Source organism: Octodon degus, unplaced genomic scaffold, assembly GCF_000260255.1.
Source record: "Octodon degus isolate 3935 unplaced genomic scaffold, OctDeg1.0 scaffold00071, whole genome shotgun sequence".
In the NCBI taxonomy this organism is placed as follows: domain Eukaryota; kingdom Metazoa; phylum Chordata; class Mammalia; order Rodentia; family Octodontidae; genus Octodon; species Octodon degus.
In genome coordinates, this window is record NW_004524647.1 from 10,790,048 (window position 1) to 10,796,733 (window position 6,686).

At 52.4% G+C, this 6,686-nt stretch overlaps 1 protein-coding gene across 6 annotated transcripts in view; it reads right to left on the reverse strand.

Moving 5' to 3' along the window:
* Sfmbt2 (Scm like with four mbt domains 2) overlaps positions 1-6,259 on the reverse strand; it is a 230,590-nt gene extending 224,331 nt beyond the window's left edge. For 4 of the 6 annotated variants that reach the window (XR_002821927.1, XM_023719786.1, XM_004635291.2 and 1 more), the window contains exon 1: positions 5,764-5,862. The gene's annotated coding sequence lies outside the window, so the exon portion shown is untranslated. Of the gene's footprint in view, positions 1-4,311; positions 4,381-5,763; positions 5,863-6,205 lie in introns of those variants that run through there. The other 2 variants (XM_023719784.1, XM_023719785.1) reach the window with 2 other exon arrangements.
* Positions 6,260-6,686: the final 427 nt, after the last annotated feature.

Sequence of the window (6,686 nt, forward strand, 5' to 3'; positions counted from 1 at the left end):
GGATCGAACTGCGGTCCCTGTGCTTTGCCAAGCTTGTTTCAAGTAGGTGCTTTAGACCACTGAGCCATCTCTCCAGCCCCAAGAAAGTAAGTTTTGCCATGTGGCCAAACCCTAAGATTAAGAACAGGAAGTCCTAGACTTCAGTGAACATTTTCTCTCCAGTTATCAGCAAGGTACAGTCATCCAACTGTATACTACAACATTAGCCAGCAATGGGCTCAGATTTCTACCTATAATGGTCCTTCTAAAGACCTAGAAATTAGAAGAGTGAAATCAAGCCAGGCATTGCTCATCAAGCCCAGTTGTGCCATTCCTGGGTTCTGTTTGGCACCTGGGCCCAAGTACAGATGAAAGCATGACCTAACCATCTCAGAACTCTACTTCTGCACAGTGAGCTACAACTCGCCAGCAACTTGTGCAGCCTTGACCTCACACAACTGTCACTTAATGTGAGAAGTGCTCTTACTGTACTTCGGGGACTTGAGTCAGAAGATGAATCACTTGGGCACATCAGCACAGATGTCCTGAGACACAGAGTTTGGGGTGTTTTTGTTCCAATATGGAAGCATGGACATCACTGAGATTCCAGTTCAATGCCCTTCTTTTGTAGTTAGAAAAACAGAGACTCAAGAAGATGGAAATACCCATCGCGGGTCACATAGCTGCACAGAACCATCTCCAAAACTAGAAGACAGGCCATAATTCTCCACCCCAGTCCCATGATGAATTGTCCATACAAGCCAGGGTCAACAGATCCCTGTGAATGCAAGGCTGACTTTCAGATTTGATTTAACAAGTATACTTTGCCTAAAAACAATGTTTTTTGTATGTTTGTTTGAGACAGGGTCTCATTTTGTATGAGTCCAGGCTGGACTTGAACTCACTTTGTAGCTCAGGCTGGTTTCAGACTCACAGCACTTTTCCTGTCTCAGCCTCCCAAATGCTGGGACTGTGGGCGTGAACCACCAAGTCCTGTCTCTCTTAATTACTGTTTTGTGTGGAACAGGGGTAGTAAAGTGCTGCTGAGGCACTGTTAGAGCCACCAAAATAAAATCTTAAATTATAGATCTCAATACCACTCTGATACAACTCCTTGAGTTCCAAATCTACAGAAGGATCGAAATTCCTTATTACCCCTACACTTTACATGAACTATAAAAATTCTAAATAGTAAAATGCAAAGAGCGATGTTGCCAAAACCCATTGCATCAGAATTGAAGGTTGTGAAAATTCTACAGGAAGTGTTTCTTTGTTCAAATTAATTAAAAAGAAAAATAGACAAAAACTCTTATTTGATATACTCACAAAAATATTTTACACGGAAGTGTAGGGGCTGGAAAGTTTGACTTCACATTATACAAGCTTCTTAGACCCTAGAGGATCCTATATCCACTAACAGAATCCCATACACATACGCTATCATCACTAGGTCTTCTAAGTCCTCTGATGCCACTGGCAAGAAAAAAAAAGTAGAAAATGTTGTCTCAGCTAAAGTGGATTCAAAGGGGTTGTGGTCAAAGTTCCATAGTCCCAGGAAAGCCTATGAATAAAAAGGAAGAGGGGTGTCAGGAACCTATTCCGGCTTTATTTTATTCATTCCAAGAATCAAGGAACTGGCCATTTATATCTAGCAAGTTTTGGGTTTGGTTTTTTGTTGTTTTTTTTTTTTTGTTTTTTTTTTCTAATTGGTCTACAATTCCTGTAGAACACACGTTGAAGAGGGAAGACTCCATGATCAATAACCCCATCATTAGTGAAATGCACCTCTAGGTGAGACTGAGATTCAAGGTACCACATCCTAACAGGCAAGTTGCTCCACTCCTCCCTCAGCAGGTCTGGCCTCATCTATGCAACAACACCCATCCAGACCAAGCTTCTCTGTGATGGGAACTGCCAAGATTCCCCTGTCCCCGCCTAGCCCTGAAATGGACCCCTCAGGCAGTAAAAGCTTGGGTGGGAGTCTGGAAGCTTTGGGACCTCCATGCATTTCTCTGCCTCCCCAGCTGCAGACCAGCATCAAGCTAAAATAAAGATCTGAAACGGTATTTACTCATGGCTGGAAAGAGGCAAATGGGGTGCAAATATAACGCTTAGTAAGGAAAAGGTAGCAGATCTCCTATCTCAAAGGTCAACCCAGCCAACAATTCCTTCCTTCCTCTTCACTCCGCATATGGCCTATCTCCTTCCCCACCTCCAATCGTCTTCCCAGAAAATGAGGCTGAATTTCAGCGTTTTCGCTTTTTGTCCCACCTGGTTGAACCTGGATCCATTTGCTCAATCTAGTCACGCCAATCTGTCGCCCAAATTCCTTGGTTACAGTGCAGGGGTGGAGGGGTTGGAGAGAGGACGGGACAGCGGAGATGGTTCAGGATCCAAGTGTGGTGGACCCTCCTAGAAAACTGCTTCCCGGCGCTCCACTTCCAATCGGTCGCGACAGCTCCACTCGAGCCTCCAGATGCAGCGCGGAGATAGCGCACTGCCCCCGGGAGCCCCAGACCCCTCACAGCGTTGCAACAATACAGCGTGGCAACGGCTAGAGATCCCGAGGTGGGCGGGCAGTCGGCCACCGCACGACGGGGTCCGAGCGCCTCCGCGCCCTTCCCGGAATCCCACTAAACTCCAGAAAAAAGATCCTAAAAATTCCGAAAGCGAAACCACGAGCAAGTCTCAAGAGTTTGGGAACGGTCTCCCAGACTCCCAGACTCCCCCACTCAGGACTGCAGAACACTGCAAATGCCATCAAGGACGCGCACTGGTGCTGTGGCCATCGCTCCGTACACCCATCTGAGTGTCCTGGGACCTCGTTCAGGTTTTTTTTGCACTTAAAATCCCCACATTCTCCCCTGCCGCTGGAGCACCCTAGAAGCCTTCGGTACTGGGACGGTGGTCAGCTGAGCTCCAGAGCTGTATCAATTCCAAGAAAAACTTAGGCCCTGTGAGAATCCTGTACAATGTCCTTTGTAATAACCTGTATTCAGTCCTCCCGGTTTCCACGGTGCAAAATCGTGGGTTTCAGTGCTCTGGAGTGAATTGTACCTTTGTCAGCATCGACGTCAGGAGGGCGAGGGGAGGGGTTCACAGCTGAAACTGCAATTTACCAGCACAGAGCCATTTTAGGCTGATCGGCACCTCCGCGGAGCCTTCCGAAGAGCCGGCCTCGGAGGACAGGCCGGAGCCAGGCGGGAAGGGCTGGGAGGCGGCGCGCTCTGCACCCAGGGGCGAAACGCGCGTCGATCTGCGCGCGTCTCCGATCGCTCTGCCTCGCTGCTCGGGTGGGAGGAAAAACCTGTCGCTATGTCTCCAATCGAGGTGCCACTCTGGCCCCCGCCCACCCGACTCCGCGAGGGGACCGCCCCTCCAACAGCTAGGCAGTAGTCTAAGCATATAGAACCTCCACTGGGCCCCTACAAACGCTGGAAACCACGTTACTGTGGTAACTACCAACCTGGGTAGCCCTATTTTTTTAATTGTCTTTTTAAAAATGTCTCCCAGCTTCTGGCCACTATGCGGTCAGGTTCGCGACCCCGGGAAAAGTCACCTGGACTTGCCCTAGCTAGACCTGGGGCACGCTCACGACTGCCGCGTGGCCCCGGTCCCCTCTTAGGGTCTTTCCGGCTAGCACGGCCGAGCGTTCTCAGCTGGGCGGCTGCGTCCTGGACACGGGCGACCCCTGTCGGGGACCCCAGTTCCCAGCTAAGGCACGTTCCCGCATTCCGGAAGGCTCTTCTCTGTACTAGCGTTTGCGTATTTTCCCTAAGGCTCTCCTTACGAGTACCGATTTTTGTCTCCAAATTCCACCCCCAGGCCCCAAAACGGGCCCCTCCCTAGACATTTCGCCTCCCACTACTCTCCAAGGCCGCAGTGCCGCGTGCACGCCCGCCAAGGCCCGAGGAAGACGCCTCACTCACAGCCCTTTGGTTCTCTACCCGAGCAAGGGGCAGCCCCTCCACACCCCAGTGCTTTCCCCAAACCCCGACTCCGAGAAACCCGAAAGCAACAAAAGCAGCTCCCCACCTGGACCCTGCAAATCTTTCGGCTGAGCTCTGAGCGCCCCTATCTTTCTGCCCCCGTGCTTTCATCCTCCCAGCGCTTTGGTTTGGACCTCAACCTTCCACCCTAGCGTGGCGTGAAGGGAAGCAAAAGCCCACTAAATCCAGCACACACAAAATCCCACTGAGGTCTGCAATTCGACTGCACCCAAAACCTTGGCCTTTAATAAGTCCCTTTTGTAGTCCCTTTAATAAGTACCTCCTCGCTCCACTTATTCGGGGCTTTACTGCACAGGATCCGGCACACGGAAAAAGAGCTCACCTAGAAAGCCGAAATAAAGCATTCCCTCTGCTCTCTTGTATTTTGGCACCACGTGTCAGCAGTTTGTCGCGTCAAATCCTGGCAAGGTGTTGGTTCCGCGACGCACACACATTCGGGGCGGATCTCTTTGGGCGCGCCTCCACCCCGCAAATGCACACGCAAGCGTGTACCGTACACAGACGCACAGGCACACCGGGCCAGCGCGCCCCCAGGTTCTAGTCCCTGCCGGAGCAGCCGTCCACCCGTCACCCTCTAGCAATGGACTTGACACCGACTCTAACCTCGGAAAAAACTAGGGCGGCAAGTTCCCTTTCTTTTTTCTCACTTAATTCGCTAAAGCGATTCCCGGGGTAACTAAAGAGAGCTGAAAGTAAGGTGTGGCTACTTCGGTTGGGGTTTTTCCCACCACAAAACCTTTATTTTCAGTTCTTAAAAGCCACCTAGCCCGCCATATTGAAACTGGCACGGTGTCGGAAGACTCCTTCCCCGCCCGGGGTAGCGCTTCGAAGAAAACGCAAGTGCGGATGGGGCTCTGGACGCGCGTCCGGCGGCCGAGAAGCGGCCACTTCCCATTCCCAGGGATCCCCCTTCCCCGGCTAATCCCATCCAGCTGTCCCCGGTCAAAAATCAATAAAGATACCCTGCAGTTCCTACAGTTGCTTTTTGGGGGGATTTCAGCAACACACACGCTCGCGCGCGCGCACACACTGAAAAATAAACTCTAAAGCCGGAGCAGGTTAGTCATCTAGAAAGGAAGTCGGAGGCGAGGAGACAACAGGAAAGCCCCAAATGACAGGATATTACTTTGAGGGGGATTTTTAAAAAGAACAAAAAGATCATCTTTACTGGAGCACGCTCCGAAACTACTACTGCCTATCTCATTTCAGCTGCACAGCCAGTATTTTCAAGGGAGCAACAGCAAACGTCTCCGAGGTTTCCGACCCTCTCACGGGTCTCCAAGCCCCCTCCCCACCGCCTTCTCCCCACCCCCCACTCCAAATGCACCCCCAAAGGAAATCTCGGTGCGGAGGAGATGCGGGAGCGCAGGAGAGGTCGCTGCACGGCTGAAACGAGTGCACACTCGAGGGAAGGACCGGCCGCACCCGGGGGAGGAGGACACTTTGCAACTCCAGACGGACTCCGGCACGGAGGGGCTTTGCAGACGCAAAAGACTCGGGGAAGGGGGACCAAGGCAGCAAAAATGACAGCCCAGAGCATAGAGAGGAGTTTGGGGTTTCGCTCAAGTGCTGGCGCTTTCTTCCCCAGCCCTTCTCTCGGGTTCCGCTGCTCTTTCCCTCCCCACCCCCCACCGCCACCCCAGGGGTAGATCCGGCTTCCTTTTTTTTTTTTTTTTTTTCCTAAGCCGGAAAAAAAAGACGCTGACCCACGCGCTCAACCTGTGGGCCGGAGGTCTGTCCACAGCCGGGGACCGTGGCTGGCGCCGCGTCCTACCTGATGAAGTTGGTCCCGCCTCAGCTTGGACCCCGGCCCCGGGCGTCTCCAGAGAGGACGCCGGCCTCGCTCGCTCGCCCGCCCGCCCTCGCTCCTAGCTCCTCGCTCCTCGCTTTTCGCCCGCCGCCTCCCTCACGCGCCCACTCCGGTCCTCCAGCTCCCACTACAGCCTCATTCCAATATGGCATCCTCTCTGTGCGCATGCCCAGCACTCTTTTTTAAGATTTTTTTTTTTCTGCACAGCTAACTCCTTCAACGACCTTTTCCCGAGGTTGCAAAATGCCTTAAGCTAATTAGTCCGCAGTTCGTGGTCTACTCTTTCCCTCTGTCCTAGTCGCGGCATCCCACCTCAGTTCCTGGGCGCAGAGAAAGCCCCAAATCTGAGCCACGCGGCCCCCTCTGACCCGCTTCCCTCCCTCCTTTCCTTTAGCCCCCTCCATACACGATCTGCAGAAAGTTCACATCCCAAGCGTTTCGCACACCCGTCAGCAGCGACTGCAGGACAAAGTCCCTATTTTCTCAGTAGCTGTTTGTTTTCTCGGTTTGCAATCGTTCTGTGGACCAAGTGCACAAACTTGCGCTTTATCCGCTCGAAATTCTTCCAAGTGGCTTGGCGAGAAATTCAATCCCAAAGAACAACCTCGGCCCCGCCCGCTCCGCCCCGCCCTACCCTGCTCTTAAATTGAGCCTGTTCTCAGAGATTCGAATGTTTCCCTGCCCACTGGGGAGGACCCAGGGGGTCCGGAAGAGGATTCGTACAGAAAGGAAATTAGGTTTAGGCTGCCCTGGAAATCGGTCAGCTTTTGGTAACAAGGAGCACCACGCGTGTCGTGGAGCACCTGGCCGGGACTGGTTCTGGTCCGACAGGAAAAGAATCCCTGACCCAGAAGGAGGAAAACGTGGCGATTACCGAGTACACCAGA